The 27,715-nt window shown below is 39.0% G+C and overlaps 1 protein-coding gene across 1 annotated transcript in view; it reads right to left on the bottom strand.

The window, feature by feature from the left end:
* The window catches only part of AFF2 (ALF transcription elongation factor 2), a gene marked incomplete at both ends in the record, with an annotated part of 338,204 nt that overhangs the window by 251,630 nt on the left and 58,859 nt on the right, over positions 1 to 27,715 (bottom strand). The gene's annotated exons all lie outside the window — the stretch shown is intronic.

Genomic DNA, 27,715 nt, shown 5'->3' with positions numbered 1-27,715 from the left:
GCTTTGTGTCAGTTAATTAGCTACCAAATTCCAGACGACAATTTGAATAGCAGGTTGAGTATATGCACTAACATTATTCCTTATAAGCAGATTCCAGACATATGTGCACACATCCATGCACACCCTCCATGTACAAATGCAAACATACAAACATACATATTACATATGTAACAAAGAACACTTAATTCTCCCATCTCTGGCAAGAATGAATTAAATCTCCATAGAGCTCCACTGCACTTGGAAGATAACCAAATATCTACAACTTTTGCCTTTTTAGCTCAGCATGATGTTGTATTGAAAGCTTCACACCGAGAGATATAATGAGGAATGAACTGCACAGTGATGAGGCTTTAACAGTATATAAAGTCACTGATTTCTGAGTGAAACCACAATTACTAATTTGAAGCACTAGCTAATTAAAACCACAGCTATGTATTTAGCCTCTTGTTATACCTACTGCAGTTTATAATTATGAGGACCTCTTTATCTACTCAATTAAAGTTCTTATGATTCAGGCAGGTTGTGTTTGAACCTCCAAGCCCCGCAGAGAGCACAGGAAAGCGTATGTCTGTTGCTTGATGACTCCACACATCCTTACACTCATATACTTGGTTTTGTACAGGGAAGGAAAGAAAAAACACACTAATGCCACAATAAGATCACTAAATACAAAATATTAATTAATAACTGGTTTAAGCAATTCGAGATCACTTGGTTTGGATTGAAAAAGGCTTAAATACGGCTTGTACACCAAATGCAAAGCCACCTACACACAGGCTGAGATGAATGAATCATTTCCATCCACCTTTTCCTTTCACAAGTTAGAAGGCTGTAAAGATGCCACAGTTCATTTATTTATGGTGACATCACTCCTTCACCACCAACCTCCAGAACACTCTTATAATCATTCTCAGTATTTCTGCAGAAGCTATAGTACTATTTGCTGGTTTCCTGACAAACTTGGAAGGGAAATTTCTGTAAGCAGCAGTCATTTTACTATACTATATGTGATCATATTAGAATCACAGAATCACAGAATAGTTAGGGTTGGAAAGGACCTTAAGATCATCTACTTCCAACCCCCCTGCCAAGGGCAGGGACACCTCACACTAAACCATGCCTCATTCAACCTGGCCTTGAACACCGCCAGGGATGGAGTATTCACATCCTCCCTGGGCAACCCATTCCAGTGCCTCACCACCCTCTCAGTAAAGAATTTCTTCCTTATATCCAATCTAAACTTCCCCTGTTTAAGTTTGAACCCGTCACCCCTTGTCCTGTCACTACAGTCCCTGATGAATAGTCCATGCCCAGCATCCTTGTAGGCCCCCTTCAGATACTGGAAGGCTGCTATGAGGTCTCCATGCAGCCTTCTCTTCTCCAGGCTGAACAGCCCCAACTTTCTCAGCCTGTCTTCATACAGGAGGTGCTCCAGTCCCCTGATCATCCTCATGGCCCTCCTCTGGACTTGTTCCAACAGTTCCATGTCCTTTTTATGTTGAGGACACCAGAACTGCACACAATACTCCAAGTGAGGTCTCATGAGAGCAGAGGGGCAGGATCACCTCCTTCGACCTGCTGGTCACGCTCATTTTGATGCAGCCCAGGATACGGTTGGTTTTCTGGGCTGCAAGTGCACACTGAAGCCAGCTCATGTTCATCCTCTCATCGACCAGCACCCCCAAGTCCTTCTCCACAGGGCTGCTCTGAATCTCTTCTCTGCCCAACCTGTAGCTGTGCCTGGGATTGCTCCGACCCAGGTGTAGGACCTTGCACTTGCCATGGTTAAACTTCATAAGGTTGGCATCAGCCCATCTTACAAGCGTGTCGAGGTCCCTCTGGATGGCATTCCTTCCCTCCAGCGTATCAACTGAACCACACAGCTTGATGTCATCAGCAGACTTGCTGACACAATACTGCAAACCACAAGTGACCTCTTCACTAAAAAGTGTAGGGGAGCACAAGCCTCCCCCCCCGCCTTTCATGTCCTAAATCAATATTTAAATCCACAGGTATGGGAATAAATGACTACAAACTGTTTCTCAAATTGGTACACGAAGATGAGGACAAGGTTGACTCCAACTCTCCCCGCACATTTTCTGGCATAGGATGCTGCTTTAGGCCTGGAATAAATCAGCTCAGGAGCAGCAGGAACACTGTATTCACCCCTCTCATGGGAGATCTTTCCAGGGATCCGTTTGAGCAGTTTGATCCACTGACTGCATGACTCTTAGTCTCAACACCAGCAGAGTGGATCTAGTGTAAGCAGGATTTCATGTCCTGCATAAATAATCTTCGCTTATGGGAGCAGTCCTATCCCAGGCACTGCCAGCATTCACTTCAGAAAGAATTATTCATGAAAGTTAGAGCTGTGTTTTACAGCTTCTCAAATGGCAACCTTGGCCCGGAGCTCCAGGGTGAAATAGTGGGCCCATTCAAATCAACCAGGATCAGGCCACTGAACACACTGATCCCAGAATAATAGATTACAGGCACAGAACAGGTCTCACCCTTCACATGAGGTTCTAGCACTCTTATCTAAAAGCTGGCTCTGGTCTCAAGCATGCAAAGTATTTAGGGAACCAAGTGAGGCATTTTGCCATATCCCATCTGAGAAAAAGCAGCAAAGGCTCTAAGACTATTGAGATATGTTTTATGACACATTACAAAACCACAAATAAAAAATGTTGAAAATAACAGTAATTCAAAGTGGCATAACCACTTTAAAGGACATTAAGTTAAGACGTTATTTACAAAGTTAACAGCAGAAGGTTGAAAAAACAGTGTTTTCCAACACAAAGTGAAGTATTTCTCTATTAGTGCATGTGTTTATGAAAGGTATCTAACTCCACGCACCCAAGAAGTGAGCACAATGGACCCCAATGCTGTTTACCTACCACCAAACTGTGAGCATCCATTTTACAGCACAAGCAAAGCCCTAAGTGAATTGCTACCTCTGCATCAATTCAAACCTCTCTCTTGTTCTCTTTGTGAGAACAAACAAAAAAATAAAGGTTCAGTTTGAACTTTCCACTCACACGGTCACATGGCAGCCTTAAGTGTCCAAAGTATTGGTTCAAAAGGAAGTGCTTTGCTCATCCTGTCAGGTCAATTACTTGGCTTATTTCTCTGCACATGTACTTTTGCTATAGGAATGCTTGACAGGGTGCTGATTGTGGCTTTGGAAAGTCAAATATTATAAGATCATACACAGATTAGGATAACAATTTCTTTGGATTCCTTGTAATCCAAAGAGGGATGCTGATTAGATCTTAAGGCTGCAGTGCACTGAGAACCTAATGGGATGCTCTCCAGAAACTCTTAATATGACCACAATGCAATCTCTGGGACTTATGTTTAATATTTAGTTTAACTAATGTTCTGTGAAATACAGATATGTTATTAGTGGTGAAGGCGCCAGTGAAAACTAGAGTCAGATACCAGGAGTAACACCAGAGTTCAGTCTGTCTCATTAGTATAAGAAATACTTCATGACTGTTCTAAAGCCAGGAGAGCAGGAAATCACAAATACAGACTTTTGCAAATATTTCTTATAGAGATTTAGAAGTAAACAGCTGCAGGCTATGATACAGTACCAGAAAAGGCAGCTATTACGTGACAATGTAGTTTTAAATACATAAGCTTTATTGGTTTGTTACCATTTATGACATTAATAATTGAATTTGAATGGGGAAGTCTGTATAAAATATGAGAAGATCAGGAATGGTGAGCAGTAAGAATGTTCCAGAAGCACATGAGACCACTGATCTACAAATTACCAGCATGCTGGATTTGGCAGAAAGAATAGCAACCATAACTGTATTACAGGTTTGGGATGTTTAACACCGGGCAGGCTGCTAGTGCATTTTGAATAACAGCATCTGATACTTAATCATAGAACTGTAGAATAGTTAGGGTTGGAAAGGACCTTAAGATCATCTAGTTCCAACACCCTGATCAGACCAGCAGACATCCATTTGTCATCATTCTCAGCTACGGACACCCTAAGAGACAGGGGTGAGCTGATGTGCTGTGACAGGCCAGGTGCTCAGCCTGTGTGAATCTGCAGATCATCAGTGAGATCCATGGAGTTTCACCTTTTCACCCTCACCATGGGCCACAATGGCTGCAGGGACAATCTGGACCAGACTGAATGCAGAGAATGTAGCTGAGAGGAGAGAAGGGGGTTAAGGCAGGAGAAGGCAGTTATCAAGGCGAAAGATAATCAGGCATGTACATAGGTTTTGGACTGGAAGCTAAAAATGTGGATCTGGCAGCAAGGGACGAAGTCAGACACACACTGCCTACAAGAAGAACTAGAGCAATAAAATTCAGGGGACTGGAAAAGGCAGTGTTAGTATCAGTGGTGAAAGTGAGAGGATGTGGTGCGAAAGATCTGGAGGGAAAAGAAAAAGCCTTTTAGGACAGACTACAACAGAGCAGGACGTTAGAAGGAAGAATTAAAGGAAAGCTGATGAAATAAGACCAACAGCTAAAGGCTGAAACCTAGTATTTGGGGTTTATCTTCAAGGATGTGCTAACTAAGCCACTGAAGTAGTCTCCCAAAGCACAGAAGACTAGGCAAGGAAGACAAGAGCCTGAAAGACAAGAGAAAGAGTAGAAGAAAGAAATCGGACCAAATTTGATGGGGTAATCACTGTGATACGAAGAAAAAGTGGGAAACAAAAAAAAAATAATTATCAAACACCTAATGTTGTAGAAGAAACATGAATGAGAACAGAACAACACTCTGTTGATTTAGTCAAAACAACAAAAGCCCAATAGGAAAAGAATCAATAAAAAAGCTGGAGTAGAGAGGCTTTATAGTAGTGACAGAATACACCCATGGGGACAAATGAACAACATTCAAGGAAAACAGCATTTATCCACAAGTTAGGGAAAAAGTAGTAACTGTTCTCAGTAACTTGTCTGAATTCATAAAAATGCACACTATGATCAAATCAAAGATCCCCCTGTGCTAGTTCTGCCCCCCTTAAAATATCGGATATGCCTAAAAGATGAAAGAAGTTCTCAAACTGAAATGTTTGCAATTTGCGGAAACAAGAAATAAACACAAGCTTCTAAACTAAGACACTGGATATAAAATAAGTCTCTCCCAAGGTTATTTCTTCCTAGCTCTGACTTTGGGATGGAATCATTGCTCTGCCACAAGCACTTGGGAAGTTGGAGAAGTCAATTCGGAAACAAGGCTTCCTCGAGAACTCACTCGTGCCTGCACAAGGCATTAAACATCCCAAATCAGAAACCACTCATGAACATTTTTTACTAACATGAGAAATTCAACTCAGGTCCATGAGAATATTCCCACACTTAAAATAACATTAAAATACGCTTGCTTTTCCACATTAGGGCAATTCTTTCTCAATGCCAGTAAAACCATAAGGCAAAAGGCACTTCACCTGATAATTGAACTAGGTAAAAGACTCCTTCTAGCAAATATATTACATCAGGAATTCACCTCTATATAACTCCAGATTTATCTCATCATACCTCCACTGATTTCATGTAAAAGCAGAGTATAACAATACTGTGTAAGGGAAGGAGAACAGGCTTCCTTGGTACATTCAGATTCTCCCACTATGCACTATGGTGTTTCAATACATTTATTGCAAATGATAACAAAACAAGACAAACAAAAAAGCCTTAGGTCTTAAATTCCACTGCGGATCTTAAAATGCATTCAGTAAAGAGGAGAATTTCAAAACCTGACCTATAAGCATAAATATGACCAACTTAATGTTGTTGATGTTCCCTGCCCATCTGAAGTCTCTGTTTCACTTAATGATAACACCCTAAGCAGTATCCCACTTAAAATAGTAAAACTCCTCTTTCGCTGTTTATCAGCACTGAACCTACATCTTTGTCCTAGTAATTTTAGTACCTGACAGAGACCAATCAAGCCATAATAGGACAGCTTTACAGCTCCTCATTGTCCTTCCTATTTAACATTTACTTTAATGTTGTGTTCTTCTTCGTAGCATGAACAGTTACTGGAAGCACCTAGCACAGAACATATCCATCACCGCACTTAAAGATAAATGATTTATTTTAAAATATAGAATATTCTGTCATTGATGTTCAACAGTTCTGTAGAGAAGCACTTGAAATGGTCACTGGTTATCTATCCACATGAGCTAAATCTCTTAACAATTTGCATTAAAAACAATGCCATTCCTGTAGCATATTTGATAGAGAATACAGAAGATTAAAGCCTCCGAACAAAATAACACCCAAGAGACCCTTGGGCAATTTATGGAAATTTAAGCTAGAAGGCTAAGGGTTTGGCTCATATTTGTCATATTCTTCATTCTTTTTATTCCCCCCTCCCAGTACCTAGAAAATGTTATTTTCACTCAATTTTCTCCTCTTTTTGGTATTATGCAACTCCAAACCTTTCCTTAAATGTGAATTTGGAAGGAACGATTCTGGAGGAATGGATTACAGAGATAAGCTCCTGAATAGTAAGGATATAAAGAATAGATGCGGTTTCAAAGGCAAGCATTTATTGTTTCCTGTATCATAGCACATTGTCTTTCAATATGATTAGTTATCAGTCTGAGTTATCAAAAACTGGGATGAAATAAAGCGGTTACGCAGTTATGCTTCATTGATATCAGCTAGGGGAGCATGAAAATCTCCATGAAGTTCGGTAATTGATGTGTAAATCAGAACTCAATCACTCTGTAATAGGAATGGTCCCACTGCAAGTATGGCTGCTGAACAGTATGGCAGAGGGGTGCGAAGGAAAGAGAGAAACAGAGGCAAGATAAGACTTACTTATTCAAAATTATAATAACTAGCAATTTATACAATTTTCTTTTCAAGAGAGAAGTGCTGTCAGATATATTTAAATGCAAGCTGCAGACCACTATATTTGGATATCGTTAATTTGGCAATAATTAACTGTTTCTGCTTTATTAAAATGCTTGGGGACACTGCTATGGATATTTAAAAAGCAAATTAAATGAATATGTTCATCCTTTGAAAGGCAACACGTGTAAACGACATCGGCAATTGTAATTTGGTTAACAAGGTGTGTTCAAGGTATGTTTTGGAGTCCTATTGCAGTCTTCTTGTCAGTTCAGATTTGCAGTATCAAAAACAAAAGCAAAAGTGGAGGAAGGAGGGAGAGAGGGAAGGAAGAAAACTAAGAAGTAAAGCGGTTATAACCACACCTTCAAAAGGACATTAAAAGACACACAGCCATTAGAACATCAGTCACATAAATTAGCTTTCCAAAATGCAGCATTTCTAAGAGTAAACATTTGATGCATAAATAAAAGAACCAGTTAAGATAACTTCAGGAGGTTATTTCTGTTGTAATTTTTTTTTCTTTTAATAAATGAATGCACATTATGGCATTGATATCAACTTCCCAGACACCTGGAATCTAGTTATAACTTAACAGTAAACCACTGATAAACTGGAACAAACTTTGACGAATGTGAAATTTATGAGCATTTTTGGCATCTAATGAACTACATTTAGGACACAGGAGCTGGATTAGGAAGCTTTATTAGATAGGTAATGTGCTGTGACTGTGAGGGGACACTGATTACTACAAGTGGGTTGAACAGGGAATGAGGTTCAATCTGAACTCTAAATTTCATTGCCCTTACGAGTTTAACAGGATATGACAGTTCCTTCTGTTTAATTTTTTTTGTTTTAAAATTTTGTTGATCACCTGGAACTTGAAATTTCTTCAAAATTCACTGCTACTATAATTCCAATGTACTTTGCTGCATAGCTTCCTATTAGCTTCCTAGTTGCCATCATACTCCACCTGCCCATCAGCACCAGCATTCTATGTTAGTGTTACAGATGACACAGTTTTGTTTACTTGCATGCTGTGCATTATTCTTTATACACATCGACAGCAAACATAGCATAGTATTGCTACAAAGTGTGTATTTGTATGTATATCACTCCCAAGGCATAACACTAAGCGATGCAATTACAGATCTGACAATGCTTGTCACAGTTCCTTTATCTGGATACCTTAAATTATGAAAAAAATCTTGAAAATGTTCAAGGTTCTTTGTATAAACGTACCATCTTCAAAGATGAAAATATATTTTACTGTATGCAAACACAAAATAATTATTCTCACTCAATGTGTACAGATTGAATTCTTAAATCTGAGCTGAAAACCATTTGAGTTTTCAGCTTCTTGAAACTCTACTTTCATTTTTACCTTTTTCATTCTTATAAGTTCAAAATTTCTTTACTATTGCTACTCAAAACTTTCCTGGGAACCTGTAAGATGCTCCCTTAAAAATGGAGTCCACACATCTGTATTTTCTTGAAATACTGGCAATGATAAGCAACATAGCTAACAGAAATAAATCTAGCCTTTTCAAAAACCATTACGAAACAATCCTTGATTAACACAACCTTCTGGAAACAGATGAATCAGCAGTCTCAACTACTTGAGTATTTTATCACAGAAGTGCTTCCGTGTTATTCCTACAGCTCTAATAAATGCATTCATTTACTAACAGGCACCTCTACTCCCTGGAGCATTTTCACATGCTGTGCAGCTCTTTAACCACATGTTCTTAAACTTAACGTGTGCTGAAGAATACCACCAACAGGAAAATTAGGAGTTGAGCAGGATGACTATTTCATTCATCAATTTTAGACTGAAGGGGAAGTGCACACAGGTCTCTGAGGGCAGTGCACACATACAGACTGATCCAAAGATCCAAATGCACAGAAAAATAGTACCATAAGCCTAATATAATTTAACTGATTATTATTTAGGACACTGTTTGACTAGACAAATTATCTTCTAAATAAATTACTCTTCTTTCACTTGAAACCCTATATAATTGCTTCCATTTACTGTAGTAATATCTACTAGAAAGGAGAGAGATAATCAAATAAATGCAAGCTATTCTCATTTCAGATTCAAGCAAACACACATCCTCTTTTCCGTGCTGTTGCAACATATATTACCCATCTTGGGTACTGCCAAATTGCAGGCAATGCAATGAGTTTGTAGAGTTCATGAGAGTTAATGGTCATCAGCTTGGAAAGAACCTAGAATGTTTCAAACTCCAGATTTTAAGCTTTCTTCCACTAGACTGTAAAAAGCCTCACAGCAACAAGGTGTTTGTTACACAACTTCAGGAAAGAAAAATAATATTTTGTACTTATTTTTTCTAGCTAGATTCAGAGTCAGCAGGTCAACGGATTATCATAATCATTGGCTTCTAAGTGAGGAAGATAATCTATAACAAATACTGCTCATGTCTCTAGCAAACATATAATATTTATTCCTCGTTTATAAACAAGAGTGTAAAGTGTGACAAAATTATTTAACCAAAGCAGCACAAAGTTCATCAGCATTGCTGAGGCTTACATCCTCTCTAAGGGCATAGTTCATCTTCAGCTGATGCTACTGGCAATTTTCCCAGTGAATTCAATGAGGGTTGGATGGGACCTAGTCATTTAATAATGACAAAAAAGCCAGGTCTCGTAACACAGCCAGCTCTAAGCAGCAGCAACTTGTTGGTACAAACAAGCTTTTCTGTCATATTCCTCCTGTCAACAGAAATTTTTTATCCACTACCAAGAGTTTAAAAAGTCTTAAGTACAAACCAGCATGTCAGAGACACATAGCTTCTATGGTCATTATTTACAACTGATACAAGCAGATACTGACTGCATAGATGTCCTGGGTTGTCAAATACAAATAAAATGAAATTTAGGATTGTCCTCATTAAAAAAAAAAAAAAAAAAAAAAAAATTAAATGAGATACAAATAAGCTTCCCAATCTACCCCACAGGCCATTATCACTTTCAGCTAAAGCACAATTTTCTTAAGTGATGTTAGAGACTGTACATAGAACATCTCAACCAACTGACTGGGGACCAATGAAATCTGCCTCTATCCCACAGTAAGTACTGGCACATGCACACCCCCCAGGCAGCAGATCCCAGACCTTGTCACTGAGAGAAAGTAAAGTGAATGTACCACGCTTCCTGAAACACCACCGCTCTTAAATTTAACTCAACATGGGAGTGCTGTGCTATTAGGGATATGGCACGTAGGTGTTACTGCCACAAGTCTGAAACATGCCCTGGGATTTGAAAGCTAAAAATGAGCTTTTAAAAAAAAATATTTCACTTCTTCAGACAAAGCAAATCATAACAGAGTCTTATTCAGACTGGCCAAAACTACAATCTCATGTCTGAAATGACTTGAATTTTTAAGGTGGGTGTGATGCAAATGATTATCCCAGTACTGCAGTTTCCAGTGCCAAACAGAAATTGTATCTGTTTCCTCAATCATGTTTTGAATGTTTGAAATCTCGCATGTATAACTGACTTCATGAATGACAGAAATATCACAATGAAGAAAACACAGTCATTTAAGGGCAAATTCCCAGAAGAAAGTAAGACCAAAGCTGTGTTTAACCCTCCCGCCTCTGACAACAGCCAACCACAAATGCCCAGTTAATCCCCCAAGAACAGAGCAAAGCACTCCCCAAAATACTGACATTGCCTTGAGAAATTCTTGGCATATGAAGCTACGTGTTAAGTACAAAGGACCTGATGTCTTTGTATTTACTATCTCTAGAAGCCTTTTCTCCAAAGAATGATCTCAAACAGAATACTCTCTGGCAAGGAGTTTCACAACTCATCTGAAAATTACCACCTTACCTCAAATTAGGTTTATCACTCACATAGTCTGAAAATCTCATTGATTTAACAATATTGTTTGTATTTTACTGAATATGTGAGAACAGAATTCACATGCACTTCGGGGGGTACCTGCACTTACAACAGGCAAACAGGCAGGGAGCTCCTGTGCTCTTCAGTGTTTGGAAAATCTCAGGTGCACATCCCACAGCAGTGTTCCATGCATTTTCAAGACCAGACATGTGGATTACTGCATCCTGAATAACAGTTATTTATACTCTAAATACTTTGTATTTCTGTCCCTTCTGCTTCAATCAGCAAATTAGTATCACTTATTTTCATAACATGAACACAATGTGTCACTTAACAAAAGTGCATCCTTTTTACATTCCCTACCATCAGCCATTTGTCTAATAGAAATATCATACTATGCAACATGCAAATATTAAAATGCAATGTAAGTTGACTCATATTCACTGGAGGCTGGCTCACTCCAGCACATTTCAGTATTTAATAATAAAATAGTCTACTGTAAAAATATGTAAACTAGTTTCCATCCTGCTTTAATACTCACTTAACATGAGAAGAAAGTGAATGCAATGTTGTTTAAATATTAAACATTACATTTCTTCTTTTGATTATTAAAGTATTATTAAAGCTAAATGAAAACATGTTTGCAGCCTCCTTTTTCTGAAGTCTTGCAGGTCACTGTTATCACTGATATTTTGTCCCTCTAGCTGGCTTCTTTGGGGATCTCAAAGCTCATTACAGATCAGAGCAAGTCATGTCTGATTACACTGGTGGAAGGAGCAACTGCTGTCAAGAAAAACAACTGGGGGAATGAAAGTTTAAGTGAGTCGATGACGGTCATTCAAGAAGCAAAACATGGCTGTGGGAAGAAAACCGAGGAGCCTGACTCTCAGACATTAAACTTCACCATAAGACCAGGTGTAACTTGCAACCATTCATCTACCACTAAACTCTGAGATGACAACCATCAAGTTGAAATTTAAGACTATCTAACAATACTATACAGCAAGAAGGAATTATCTTTATGTGCGTTTCCAGAACATTGGGTCATACACCCGCGAGACACTCCTGCTGAATGTCACTGGGAGAGGTCAGCAAGGCTGTTCCTATTACATTTGTTGGAAAGATGGAGTGTATCGAATGATTTAATTTTGTGTAGTGCCCCACTTACTTTGACAAACTGATACTGCACAGGGCATAATGTCATTAGGTGATTAAAGTACCAGAGCACTCAGCTTCCCATCTCCTTTCATAACAAGTGATACTGCAGCAGGCTCAAAACTGAGAAGAGCTGCAGCTGCGGAGGCAATACAGGCCCAGTAGCATTAGAATACTGACCTCCTCTCACCAGGAACTCCCATTCTGGCACTGACCAGGAACAAGCTTCCTAGTTTCCCTGAGAGAACCTACCTTCCCCTCCCCTTGAAGTACTTCCAGCACTGGCAACAGCCCAAAACCGCATGTGACCTTCAAGCATCATGTCCGCAGTCCTCTAACCCCAACAGCAAAAGGACTCTGAGTTAAGCTGTATTGACAGTGAAGCAACATGACGCAATCATGACAGTATGATGTACTTCCACTTTTCAGCTGGTATTGCCTTTGAAAATAACTAACATTGAGCTCTCCTCATTATGCCAAATGTATTAAAACCTCAGTACCCACGGTAGGAAATGTGTGCTTTGTCACACTCTCTCTTTAATGTGACAGAAATATAAATTTATGTTTTCTTTCATACAAATACCTAATGGGGTTTGAATAAAATAAAATCGGCACATTGCCATGTGGAAATTAATTTTAAAGAACTGTTTATCAATTTAATTCCTCTGATAGTAACAGACAGATTTATGAGGCAATTAACTAAATATTTGTTTTTTCCCATTTCAATTCATTATAGTAAATTAACAATTTTCCACTTGAAAGTCTTACATCCCTACACTGAAAGCCTGAAAAAGTGTATATCACTGTGAGTCTAGGAAGGATTCTCTGATTTTACAGTGTAGATTATTGTCCTCACATTAGCATACTGTATGTAATTCAAAACCCCCCACATTTCTGTACTACCAAGAACCTGTCATTCTTTAAATGCCAGTTTCAAGCAACCAGACATAAATAAAGAATAATTACAGCTCTAAAGCCAATGTAACATCTGTTCAAGCAAACAATCCTACAGAGACGATTTTATAGCCACAAAACACCCACCTATGGTTAAGACAAGCCTGAGAGACAAAACCAAGTGTCTTGACAGATTTAGCCTGGCCTCCTGAGCCACAATCCCCACATCATACAGCACACCCTAAAAGAGCTGATGGAAGGAGCAAAATTAACCAAGCTCAAAATCAACATAAACACCCAGTAAAAAGTTCCTGCAGACAGGGTCAACTGTTACTCTAAGGTAGCTCATCTCTGTGGCCAGCACAAATGTGGTTTTCAGTGCGTCAGACAGGAGCGCATGGTGCCTTGTGCCAACAGCCTCTACAGCAATCTGCACATCATTAGCTACAAGCCCCATGACTGCACATGTAGAGCCACATTTCACATCTACCTTAACTTATTTTGATGATTTAAACATTTTAATTAATGATTTCTGCTCAAGAGGGTCATCTCGCCACGGCCTCATGGATCTCTTCACCATTGCAGGCCGGTTATTAAACACATTAAGTTCTGTCAGAAGACAGAACTACAGCTTTATGTTCTTTTAACTGGTATTGTATCAAATTAGTATCAGGAGTCATATTCTCTATGAATACAAAAGCATCTACTTATATGACTCCTTAGTTTCTTTTCTCCTCTGCATTAGTGTTTCTCTATCTGAACAGAAATAGCCTTGGTCCTTCCATACGTCAGCTTGCCCTTATGGAGAGCAGACATATCAATACTTACTGATCTCAAAGGTTTCTGCCAGTTCAACTCATCATGGATGAATCCTCCTGAGGAAACTGTTCCAACTACATTCCTCAGTTCTGCACAGATTCTGGCTCTTTCCCTGAACAGAATATAGCTTGCTCACTTTTAAAAAATGATTCTCTTAATTCACTGGATTACAGCACAATCACATCAGAGCATTAGTATAAATAGGATTTTTGTAGCCAGATCTGATCTAGAAGACTTAACATTTTACAGGCCTCTATCTCATAATGCTGACAGAAATCATCAGGCAAAAGGAGAAGACGGAAATGCCTATCACACCAAATGAAGAGAATTTGCAATTCATCAGATAAATTGCTCAATTTTTTGCCATTAATATTTACAAATTTGGTAACAACAATGGGAAACAAAGGCTTTTCCTGACACATTAACTCAGAACTTCATGCAAACAATAGCTAAGAAGGTAACTGCCACTAGCAACATACATTCCCAATTGAGAAACTGAGGCACAGAAAGATGAAGGCATTTGCTCATGGCCACAGGATGAACCACTGGCAGCTGTGGGAATGGAACCACTTCCCATTGCCCATGTCTTAGTCCTGTTATCTACAACTCCATTAGCCTCCCTATTTAATGGTAAGGAGCTACTATTACAGCATCTCTATTTGCACTACCTAGCAGAATATATACTTCCCATGCATCCTGTTGTAAAGGCTAAAACCTAAATTGAATGTCACCATTAATACTCTAGTGTGTCTCTTTCTAGTTGTAATACCACCAGCAGCAAAGTAAGACTTCAATTTTAGCACTCAGGAGGCTAATAATTATCAAATTAATAAAACACTAACAAATGTTAGAGTACTCTAACTGGCTAGTTGAGAGGCATTAATTCTTGATAAATGCTCCCTACATTATTATTTATCAAGTTCTTAAGCACTGCGCAGTATGGCATCCTATCAATCTACCAGGTTAAAACAGATGAAATACAAGCACGGTATTTGAGAACTGTTAAAAACGCAGACAGCAAATTGGTACTGCTCTTTATCCTTTTTACTTAAAAAAAATAAGTAAACCAGTAAATCAGTGCCCTCAGTACAGGGCATGTTCTGGAGACTAATGATGGGCTGGGATAGATGGCCCTCACTTGTACTTTAGGTTACCAACTCCTCCTATCTGATCATTAATTCCCCAGGAAATGCCTTTTGCTTCAATAGCTTTTACTTTAATAGATCACCAGTGGGAGAAAAAAAAAAAAAATGCCACCATGAATGAACTACTGAAGAGCCTCTGAGTTGCGTCTGCCACAATTTGCACATAAAGACTGTACAGGTGACTCGCAAAGGCCTTTTTAATTGTACTCCAGGACACACACACACCCCTTAGCATGATAATAAAGGCAGACAGCGGGCAAAATTTGTGATGCACCATATAAGCTTGCAGAGAATGTTTGGAAAGGTTCTTTAAGATGCTTTCCACAAGCTCTCATACATTAAAAAGTGCAGGATCCTGAGCCTTAATTAAGAGCTTCTCTATAACAGTGTGGATTTCTGATACATGAAACAGCATTAGGCCTCTGTTTTATCTTGAGGGGAAGGGAAAGGCAGTAGAGAAGAAGAAAACAAGCTTTCAACCCCTACTTAAATAGCAAAAGACTCCTAAAAGAGCACATGACCAACTCCTCATTCTGTTTTCAAGACATGTTTAATACCAGGATGCTGCGGAGAGACCCTGCATCACTCAAGTTTCATTATCATTACAAAATAGAGCAGAATGCCTTTACGCAGAAGTTTATTATCATAAATAATTAAAACAAAACTACCCTTACGGTATGAAATAAATGAACAAGGTACATTCTAGGAAGCATTTGTTCTGAGCTTTATAGCTGTTTGCTGGCTCCCTACATCAGAAAGTTCTAGAATTTGCAATCACTCTCCTGATCATTAGTCTGAATCACGAAAATTTTACTGCAGCTGGCTTAAACAACTCATTCTGTCAAAAACAGGACCGTAAGTGCTCTTTACTAGTTGCATATGCAACATACATTTTTATGATAACTCAGAGTATGTGATATGCAAAATGTTAAAAGAAAATCAAAGCATAGGATTGATTCCTGAGGAAAAAAAAAAAAAGGGGGGGAGAAAGAAATTCTAGCTCTAAAATTAAAAGGATTGTCTGATTTCTAATTAAAAAAACATGCCAAGGTACAGATGAAACGATTAAATCTCCACAATACTCACGCTAACAGTATATTGTTCTCATAAGCTTGAAAGTGTTGGGCGCACTTGCGTTCTTTGAAGTTTTGCTTTGTTCCTTTGACTTATTTTATGCAGGTCAAAGATCACCATCACTGCACATATCTGTCACTGAAGGATAATAATGCTACAACTCAGTGTGGAAGCAGGCTACGCTGGCATGTTAAACTAGCAACAGACACATCAATCTTACTATTCTTGAATACCGTGCAGTTCAGCACCGGGAGGTTCAAACTCAGAACTAATGATAGTTACTAGTTGATGCACCACGTTAGGTCTCTCTTCTTTTGAGCAGCCTGTCTCTACAGACAAGCAAAACACACCAGGAAAGCAAATTATCCTGCTAATCCAGCAAACTCTGGAAGAACCCTACTGGAGAGGAGCAAGACTGTAGGGAAGCATGTGGAGACCTATGGCAGCAAAAAAGAGCCTTCCAGGGAAAAGACTGGGAAATTGGAAGAGTTCAGTAAGTTCAGCAGTTCAGTAATCACCATAATTTGGATTGGAACTGGAAATACTACTATTATTTGTGCAGTAGCACAGAATGGGCAATATTGGAGCAAACCTACTGTCAGCTAAGTAACTCATAAACACCAACCAACAGGCAAGTCAGCATATAATCCCTCACTCATCAATTAGAAGAAAGTTTTCTTGCATATTACTTGACCTTGAAAACTGGGAGTCAAAAAGGTTTTGTTTTTACCTAAGAAACAGTATGTATACCTAAGTGTCCAGTATGAACACTTAATGCATTTACCTGCCAGTCTTTTGCATACAGCAAGTATAATTACACAAACCCAGGGGGTTATGGTACCTGATGAAATTCCAATCCCTGTTTTATACCTACCAACAAAGAAAATCAAGGTATGCATACAACAGAGTAGCCATACTCCTACCTCAAAATGAAATCCATGTGCCATGCCAAACATAAGAATTTTATACATTAAGACAATGGCATTTCTTGGTGCCAAAAGCAAGGGGAGAAGAGGTGACATTTATCTTTAGTGCTCATACCTTTACTTGTCAACACCAAAGAGGATGGCTTTGGTGAAGGTTTTTTTGGTTCAGTCGAGCCTGATCTCAGGGAAGGTATAGATGTGTACATGCATTTACACTGCACCAGTTTCTTTAATGCCCGCAGCTTACACTTCCCACCACCTGGGCTGCCAGAGAGTAAAATTTAAAAGAAACATACCATGTAAAAATTGCACATGTAAGTGCTTGAGAACCCCAGGAGGCAAATAGATATCTTTTGTGTTTTGTTTTGTTTTGTAGTATTTTAAAGCAAGGAGAGGAAAGGAGGCTTGCAGATGAAGCAATGAGTTTAATGGGCTACAATTTTCTCATACAACATGGAAATTGAAATTGCAAAAACGGGAAGAGCGCATTTGTTTCTAGTTCCACTGGGTCATCATCTCCTCCAGGTGTCTAAAGGCAAGTACCACATTCCAGCATGCAGTTTCTATTCTTTGAATCCCAAGCAAAGCTCAACAGCCTTGTGGATCAACTTTCCCTCTTTGTACACCACAACCAAATCCTTTCAAAATGAAGTGGAAGGTCTCTGCTGACCTCAGCGAACACTAAATCAGGACCCACTACCTTCAAATGATAGCTTTACTTTGCAAACAGACAGTATTTATCAAAACTACATCAAAACACATAATGTAACACACAAGCATAACGTACTTTTAAACATGAGACACATACACACACGCATATATAGTACCTTCTTTACACAGACACTTCCACTGAAACATTATTAAGAACGTGGGTGTGTGGGGATCTCTTCACCCTCAAAGCACCCATGTACTACTATTCCCTTGGGAAACTGCTCAGAGAACTCAGTACTCTAGGAAGTCAGCTACAGCTGTGTTATAATAAAGAAACCATGTACGGTTTCACATTCACAATAAAAAACCAAATCCACTTAAAATGTGGAACTAGTGAGAAAAACATATTAATATATGTAGGACTTTTTTTTTAATGGGAAACTGAACAGAGCCGTCATCGCTTACTCTGTAACCCCAGCACATAACAGCTCAAAATCATTGCTGAAGCTACACAAGGAAAAAAAAAAGAAAATAAAAATTGAGAAATAATTCTGAAATTACTAAAGCCAGTTTGATGCTCAGGACACAGCTGACCTCAGAATCAAAAAAGCTGCTGGTCTGTCAGGGTGCAAGATGAAATACCTTGCAAGGGTTTAAATTTGAATTCTAGCTCAGGAATTTCTCTTAATATCAAAGTAGCTTCTTCAGAAAGCAAATGAAGTACATTACCTCTATTAATGGTAGCCATTTACTCCATGAAAAGCCTTGAGAGAGCTCTCACACAGGACAGCCTATGTTTTATTAAATCCTTTTGTATACTTTTATTTTCAGGTCATATAATGTGAAGGACAAAGGATTCGCTTAAACTTTTTAAAGCATTCTGATTTTATCGAGGATTAGTTGTTCTGATTCTTCAATAATTCAAGCTTCATCCTAACAATATGCCATGTTTAAATGTGAGCAGCATAAAAGCACAACGTATTTACAACATATTTCTAGTGAATCCCAAATGCTCAGCACAAACAAACCACTGGCAATACAATCAATATGAAGACCTCACCAAGATCTTCAATTATTCACATTTGTTGTTTATACTAAATAGAATCTCAATACAATAAAAACTTATTTAATTGTATGGCATGAGGATATAGCCACGTCTGCTGATAGGTAGTTATTCTGCTATTGTGAAAATGAGAAACAGAAAGAGGGAGACACATGTTCCCTCTTTACTCACGGTTCTACAGTTATATCAAATAATAAACTGTGACAGCCTTGTGCCCCAAATTTGGCCAGAAAAGCCAACTAAGCTGTACATACAGATGCCTTGTTTTGCAATAGTGATCTACTGTGTATATTTAAAGTAACAAATAATATATATTTTAAAATAAACCTCAAATTAATTAAAATCATGCAGTTATCAATGTGCTTCTATCAGGAACCACTTGTAGTCATTTTAACACTTATTTTGGCATTATACAAAGCAAATACATAACCTTTACCTGAAACATTGGGTAGGATCAGAGGTCATGAGACCTGATCCACAGAGGTCAATACTGAGACATGTTAGGAAACATGTATGACAGAGGGACTAAGAAGGAAAAGCAACTATAGTTATATTTTGCATTTCTGCTAATGACTGAAAATTCAGGGCTTTTCAGAGAAGTGATGCTTGACACAGAGACATGAATTTCCCTCCATTTGCCAGATGAAACACACTGCTTTGTTTTTCTTCTTCATCGTGATGTACTTTCCAGTCTTCTCAATAGGAATGAACAATTCCTGATACTGAACTGCTCAATCAAACAAAAGTGGGCCTCCCCTGCTTAGCTGGTTTATTCCCTACCTCCCTTAACGCTTGGAAAGGATTCAGACAAGAGCTGCAAGAGCATCTGGAAAAACTTGCCTTACAAGGAGAGCCTACAGCTCAGTCTATTTAGTTCATAAAGGAGAAGGTTAAGAGGCAACCTGATCACAGACTATGAATACTTACATAGGAAAGAGATTGCTGAGAGCAGATGGGTATTTAATCTAGCAGAAAAAGGCGTAACAAGATCCAGTGCTTAGAAGCTGAAGCCAGTCAAATTCAAACCAATTTATGCAGCATCAATTTTCAACAATAACAAAATAATAACTATTTTAACAACTTAACTAGAAAAGCAGAGGATTCACTGCCATTTGCAGCCTTTAAACAAGCACTGGAAGTCTTTCTTAAAGACACACTACAGCACAGGGGGTTTGGCATAAGCCCTGATAGAAGGGATGAAACGAAGTCTTCTTCAGCCAAGCAGCAAAGTTTTCCCCTGCCTCTGCTCTCCTTTGGGTGGGCTCCTCACTCACTGCTCTGTGGTCGTGCTTGTAGGGCATGAGTTGCTGGGAAAGCTGGACCTGTCATAAATGGCCTCTTCCAACCCCATGACACTCATCACAGGAACACAATAAAACTGCACGATCAGAAGTTTCCACATGCAAAGTGATGCACCTCAACCATCAGCGTCACACTGGTCCACAGACAGCTGCTATGCATATACATTCTGACCCACCAAAACATACTGGGCCAGTCCGTTGCCTTCCCCCCAACAGTCCTCTCTGCACAAGCAGCAGCTGCCCATCTGTAACTGGACGACTGTGCCGGTACACCTTGTGTAACAGCTCTGCACTGCATTGCAACTTCCTCAGTAAGGACCAGATTGCCTTGTTTCAGGCAGCAATGCAATAGTTAAATATTTATTGAGTTGCTGGGAAAAATACCATCAAACCAGTTTATATCTTACTGTATTTCCTTCCCATTCAAACTGTATTAGGCTGCATACCATTTTATCACTTCACAATGCCACAAACTACCTTTTAATGCAAACCAAAGCTTTTCAATGCAAAGCCCCGTATCGTAATCCAGAAGAACTTTTCTTATCTATTTCAACAGCAAATCTTTAGTGGCAACCACATGTTATTGTGTTCTAGGGATTGAGACTTTTGTATGAACATGCTGATTTTCTCCTTGAGACATATATAATCAGCGTTTTGTGCCAAGAAACACTTAAGCCAACAGAGACTTATACCATTCTGAAATGTTGTTGGAATTGAAAATGTATATTTTGGCTTATTTCCTTAAGCCTGCAATAGCAGGAATTTCTTAGGGGTTTTTTTATTATTTTTAACTTCATTCTCAAACTCTCAGAGATTGAACAAAAAGTCAAAACACGTGTTCTGAAAGCAAGCAGCAATACCAATAAAATAATTCACTCTGATATATCAGTGCTGCCCAATGAGGATCCCTCCTAGGATATGGACATTGGCCTCAGAAACAATTTGGTCACTTCTGCCATTGTCCATGGCTGAAGAGCTGTATTCTGCCCTGTCTACTCAGGAGCAGGCAGCTGTGGAAGTGGAAAGGGATGCACTTTTTTATGTAAGTGAGTGGGTGACTATGAATCTTGTATATCAGAAACGGAGCAAACAAAACCAAACAAGTGTCTATTTGTGTATTTCAGCAGCTCCCGAATGTCAGTTTACTGCTTAGAGGAGTTGCAGGAGTAACATGTTCAGTATTCAGAGAGCATCCTGTCACATTTGCTGCAACAGATATTTTTAACTCCCTTTTGCTCCATATGTAGAATGTGCAAACACACAAAAGAATGTCTTAATTGGTCCTGCTTTATATAAATGAATAATGGGCTAAATGGGTTGAAGTGAATGTCATATTTATCTCTCCACTGAGGAAAGACATGATGATTCAGAAACAGTGAAGCCAAGAGGATTCAGAGCCTTACTCACAAGTGGAATATATATCTCCTGTCAATACATTATGTATTCCATTTCTACTACAGCCCCCTAAAGGCACAAATAGAAAAAAGAGAAGCAAATTCTAAATGTTTCATTTCTGCTCAACATATATTCATGGATGTGGGAGGTTTTTATACTTGCTTTCAGGACTTAGGAATCAAATCTCTTGAGCTCTTTATTTTACAGAGTTTTTGTAAATACTAAACTCTCCAGTGTTAGTTTCCTCATTTGGCATTACTATTGCCAAAAGAGATTTTATATTCCTAGGAAGAAAAGGCACAAGTAACACAAAAAAGGCCTGAACTTGCCTTTACTCACATGAGCAATCCCACTCAAACCAACCGCTCTACTAGGCAGCTACAGCATTTTTTCAATTAAGCAAATACGTCTTACCAGGCATGGAAAAGCATGTAAGCAAATAAAATCCAAAACCAGTAATACATAAAGAATTGTGGGTTTGCTTTTTTTCCCTGCTTACATGCTTCCACATATGACTACTGATTAAAAACCTATGTAAACAACATGTGGAAATTTCTGTTTAATCCTCCTCTCAAAAACACAAGCATCACTAAAGAAACTCCAAGCAAAAGTAGGATGTGCAAGACTGGGCTGGTATTTTGATTCTGCTGATTCTGGAAGCCGGTATTTTCAAGTGCTGCTGGTCTGGTTGGATTTTATAATTACACTAAGCAGAAAGCAACTCACCCCGCCAAGCAGGGAATCACTTTTAGGGCTGGTGGAAGAGTGGAACATCCCATTTCCATTAATCTGGCTCATACCTGCAGATTCATAGATGGCATTAGCAGAGCCCTGCTTTCAGCCAGAGTGGAAGTTCAGCCTTGTGCTGCATTAACTTGAGCATGACAGAGTGAAAATGCAGGAAGGATTGCAAAAAAAAAAAAGTCATCTGGTAATATTTTTTCAGCAGAAGGAAAAGCTTTACAAAACGTAGAGGTTCAGTTATTCCCAAAGCAGTGTTTTGTTAGTAGCATAGCTGTGCATACAGTGCCATGGCTGGAGGATCTGCCTTGCCAACGGCAAGTAAGGTAAAGCCTCGGGCACATGTAATTTAAAATTCATTCCTACTCTAGCAGACAGCTTCAGACCAGCACCTATGTTTATTTTATAAATACAGCACTCTCAATTTGCATTCCTGTGGTCCCTAGGAGCTAACACCAAACCCATCTTACGTTCTAGATGTGTTTTAAGCAATAATACACAACTGTGTCTTTAAAATCCATCACCATGGGTTGCAAAGGATCCCTCTGTGCTCTCACATCACCTCAAGCCTACAGCCATTTCCTACTGGCCGCTGTGGAGCACTTCTCACTAGACAGTGGCATTGCTGGCAGAAGGTGTTTGCCAGATTGTGCCCAAGCCAATAAACATGGCCCTCACACTGTGTATTTTAAATACTGTTTCTTAATTAAAAGGAAAAGAAGATTCCCCAAACTTCAATAATTCTTGACTCTGCAGAGTTTCTAAAGCTGAGCTCATGCATGGTATTTGGGGGTGCTACACAAAACCAATGGGCAATTCCCTTCCCCTCCATTTCATTATCTTAGTAGTTAAAATACTGTATATTTTAAAAAAACAGATAACTGTCAGTAATGACTGTTCTTAATTTAAAACTATCAGTCTGTATTAGGAGTAAAATTCTAAATCTCTGGAATCAGGCTGCCCCACTAACACTGGCAGTATTGCAGATCCATGATGGAGACTTAATACCAGTTTCTGCTCAAAGCAGACAATGGCAGAGCAGCAACAGCATTTGCAAGACAAATATGAAATTTAGATGGCAAGCCATATCTTATCAAACCCTGGCTTCCACAAGTTTATATACACTTTCAAAAAGTTACTGTAAGAAGTAAAGAAATGTCAGCTCCAGGGAACCGCTTATCCAATTTAGCATAATATCAACAGTGAACAGTTTTATTGACATTTCAACTAATGTTATTTTTCTCTTAAAATTATAAATCTTGGACAAAAATATATGGTACAGTCACCTACTGATTTCTATACAGCAGGTTAGTAAGTAAATGGAATTAGTAACCGTAGAAGATGCCATTTTCCAAACACCATTTACAAATGAATCTTGATTTCTAAACGAAAATAAATGCCTGACACACCACAGTAACTAATACACATTATCCGCCAGATTGCCCCAGTTGGGTTCTTAACCATAAATAGTCGGACAGCACGAACAAAGGTCAATAGGTGAATTTACTGCTGGATGACTCTGTAAATTACTCATTCAGAACACCTATACCCCAAACTATACCTACAGGCATTTGAGACAAACACAATGTCACAGTCTCAGTAACAAGAGAAGACAAGTGAAATCTGAACTGCTTGAATGCTTGACATGGACAGTTCATTTTATTAAACCTTAAAAGTATAAATACTATCATAGAATATGAAAATTTGCAGTTATCGGATCAGGGACTAATAACAAATATTTCACCACCTACTGCAAAACTGTTCAGGACAATTAGTCACAGGTAAATTGTGACTCAAAAGGCACAAGAATTAATTTGGGGTTTCATCTGAACAGCAGCTCTTAGAAACTACAAATTGAGATTTCCAAGAGTAAGGTTCACACATCTAATAACTACTAGAATTTAGCTTGCTGTAAAGGAAGATAATATAAATGAAAAGGATAAGGACAAGGTATCAAATAATTTATTGTGTCCCAAGGACTTAGACATGACAGTGAAGACTTGTGTAAATCTTTAATTGTTTTATTCAACCACAGTTCAGATATCAAATAGTTTCAACTCCACCTAATACGAATGGCTCTGCTGGACATGCTCTTATCAAGCATGCACTAGCATGAGATGTATTGGATACACAATAAACCCCTGTGCACTAAGCCAGGCATAGGAGTGCTCAACATTCAATAGCTACAAGGATTTAAAAGCATCTTTGTTTTTCCTTTCTATAGCTATGTATTTACTGAAGGTGAGATGAGTTTGTGGGTTTTAATCCATTTTAATTCCTCTGATTCAGACTGTATCAGTCAAACTGTTTTGCTTCTGAAGAACATGGCAGGAGAGCTCAGATATAAAGAGAAAGCCAAAAAAGGAAACACAAGATTCACCAAGGATGGTATACAGTAAAGAAACTATCCAAATTTCCAGATTAATATCTGGTTATTAGCTGTACTTATATTAAAAGTTATTTTGCACGCTGATGTGACTTAAGATCCCATCTAATCCCTTGGAAAAGCAACTTTCTCTTTCTTCAGCTGCATTTGGCAAGTAAAGAAGATATAAGCAACAGGATAAGCCTGGCTTGTGCTCCTAGGACATTGTGCAATATTTGCTTCCACTGTTCTACAATCAGTTAATAGTGAGCTTCAACTTTATTAGTTCTAGAAATACACTCAAGAGCTGAGGTGATGATAGCAGTCTACACTAAATACATAGGCTTCCTCTGTAGTAAACAGCAAAGAGGGGACTCCAAGGGTGAATCATTTCAGCTTTAAATGCATCTTAATTGCCTTCCTTTTTCCATGGAGGGAGTCCACATGATCAGACATTCAAAATTCAGCAAGAGGAGCCATGTCCGAAGTCTAAGGAGAAATGTATTCAAAGAAAGGGAAGAAAATACTCCTCATGGAATGTTTTTCTGTGTATAGGTGCATAAGTCTCCACATCCCTACGCACCTCTGTGGTGTGACAAATTACCATACCAACCGCTTGATTTGGCAGTGGGTAGAATCAGAGGTTTTAAAACCTTCAAAATGCAAATGGTCAATGATGCACTTGAAGTCATATCCCTTTGAGTGAAATTCAGGCATTCATCTCATTCTTCACTCTGGCTTCATCAGACCATGCTTATGTGTATACTCCAAACACACCCATGCACAGCCAAACCAAGGGTTTTTCCAAAGCAGCATTGGCTCTCCATGAATGAATTCCCATGCTGGGAACCGGTCTTGCAGGTCTGTTTCAGAGTGACACTTCCAGCGGGGTCCAGCTGCCATGATCTACCTCGTGCAGATGGACTAATACATTCCTTCGTGGTTTTATCTGAGTCGCAGGGACAGAAAGCAGGGGAATGTGTAACAGATTGAGCTCTTGCCACATTGCGAGAAAAGGTAAATTGTCAACAGACATTTCCTACATCTGATATCTTTTGTATGGAGAGCTACGCTTTTAATAAAGAAGCAGCTGCCACTGCTGAACAATTAATCAATACTGGTAAGCTGACATCTTAAGAACTTGCTGAACTAAAGCTTTTCTTTTCCTCCTGCATTTACAAATAAAGTGCTCACTATTTGACTAAAGCCTGTCTACTTGACTGGAAAATATCAGAGTCCTATTTAAATGACATTTACAGAGAATGAGATTTTATCCTGGTCGCTGCTCCTTATCGCTAATAATAACATCAGATTAGTGGATTTAGGCCAGCCGAGTAGCAATGCCTTTTCTGATCCCCTCTTAAAGCAGCTCTTTCCATCTGTCTAGCCAAGCTTTCCTCTGCTTGTATGGGCCAACGACTAGGTCTTAAAGGGAGCTTCAATTGATACCATGTGGAATACCTATACAGGGGTTCATTGTGTTGCTAAATTCCAGCCAAGGTATTTATCAACTCTCACTGCTGCTTACTTCAAAAGAGCAAAACACCTGGATTTTACAGGTATAAACAACCCTAGATCCTGTTGCCTTCTTGAATAACAACTAGACAATGCAGTTTTAAAAACACATAATTTGCTTTAAGATTTGTTTTCCAAATAAGATACGGGACCAGACACTAAGCTCACAGGAAATAACATGACTCTACCGAGTACTGCAGGGTACTTCAGATACAACTTTGCCATTCAGAATCTGTCCCACAACCTGTCAATTAATGGGTGACTTATGCTTCAGCACAGTGCGGCTTGTTAGTGACAGCGGGTTTCAATCAGGGCTTCTGAGGTAATGACTGAGCAATGTGGGCACAGACAGAAAAAACACAGTACACACCCCATATACGCTCACAGTGCAGTAAAACTTCTTTTAAGGACAATTACTGGTTTTGCCATCATCGTTTTTATTAGTAGCCGAGCTCAGCAGCATCAGTAAGATGTAAAGCCCAAATGCCAAACACTGTCTGTAAAAATACTAAAGCCAATTATAAAGTAAATATATGTTTTATTTCTCCTCCCCTCTTTTGTGGTTTTTATTTTAAAGGTGATCTTGCATTCCTAGCTAGGCCACTTACAGTACATTAGCAACTGACATTTCCTCTTCTTAATATATAATGCAGGCCTGACAAATGCTGTGCGCTAAAGATAAGATGTGAAATCAGTAGTTCTCATAAGAAAACCAGTGTTTCTAGATCTTGCAAATCTCCTCACTCCTGTGCGTGTTTAGTTTTTAACAAGGTCTTCCTCATACCTAACCTTGACCAAAAAAGTATTTCCACATGGCAGTTAGGCTCAAGCCAAGCACAGCTACACACAGAAAGTTCCCTGACTTAACCAAGCAATGGTGGAGACATGAAATGAATATTTAGCAAGGTCAAAGTCAGACAGCTCTGTGAGAAGCAGCAATTGCTGACAGTTGAATGAACAGCACACAAATCTGGGATCCTATTTTAATACCTACATATTTTTACTATTTGTCATCCTGTTAACAAAATTGCATTAAAACACAATATTAGAGATCTAAGAACATTTTTATGGAAGGGATACAACCTACTGTATATTTATGCATGTCATAAAACCCATAATGTATCTTGCATGAGACCATTTATCTTCATTTCAGAGGGTCACAACAAGTACACACTACTTTTCCTTCAGGAAGCCTGTGGCATGTTGAGCCAGGCATCAGTCATAATAAGAAGCAAAAAGACAAACTTATTTCATTAAAAAATAGTGCATGAAGTAAAATGGAGAATTCCAATTTTTTTAATTAACAGGACTGTGAGCATCGCTTATCTTTGAAAACAGCAAATTGGAATTAATCACATTTCAAGACCAAGTTAATACTCTCTCTCTCTTCCACAAAATGACTGATTGATCTAAATCTAGTTATTTCATGCAAAACTAGGTTAAATACTCTGGATCTTTATGACCGCACAGAAAGCATTATCATACAGCAATTGTATTTCTGTTGCTGGGTAAGACACAGTAAGTCCAACCGCAAGCTGTCAAATCAGGACAGAATCTCCAAGTCTTAAGTACAAAACATTTGCCTGGTGAAGTTTTTATGGGAACAAATACTGAATTTGCCTGGTTGTTGAATGTGCCCGGACATTCATGCCCAGTAACAGCACCGTCTGTCACACACCCCTCCTTCTTCACGCGCACATAAAGGCACAGCCAGCCAAGGCCAACCCACCCCACTGCACTCAACAGCAGCACCACTCAGACCATCAACAGGCTGCTCCCAAGTCTATTGCCACAACCCCAGCTGCAGAGGGTGGCTTGAGCATAAGCTGCTCCTGCCACATGGTCTTTCGAGCTCCCTTTCTTGGGGAGCATGACAGCAGCCTGCCACATATGCTCCAGACACGGTCACGACTGGTAGGTACCAGGCACGTTTCTCCACAAGAGGAGATGCTCATCTCTACTCTTTCGGA

Source organism: Psittacula echo (assembly GCF_963264785.1).
Source record: "Psittacula echo genome assembly, chromosome: 8".
Taxonomy (NCBI): Eukaryota; Metazoa; Chordata; class Aves; order Psittaciformes; family Psittacidae; genus Psittacula; species Psittacula echo.
Note: the sequence above shows the minus strand (reverse complement) of the source record. Positions and strands in the feature narration are given on the sequence as shown.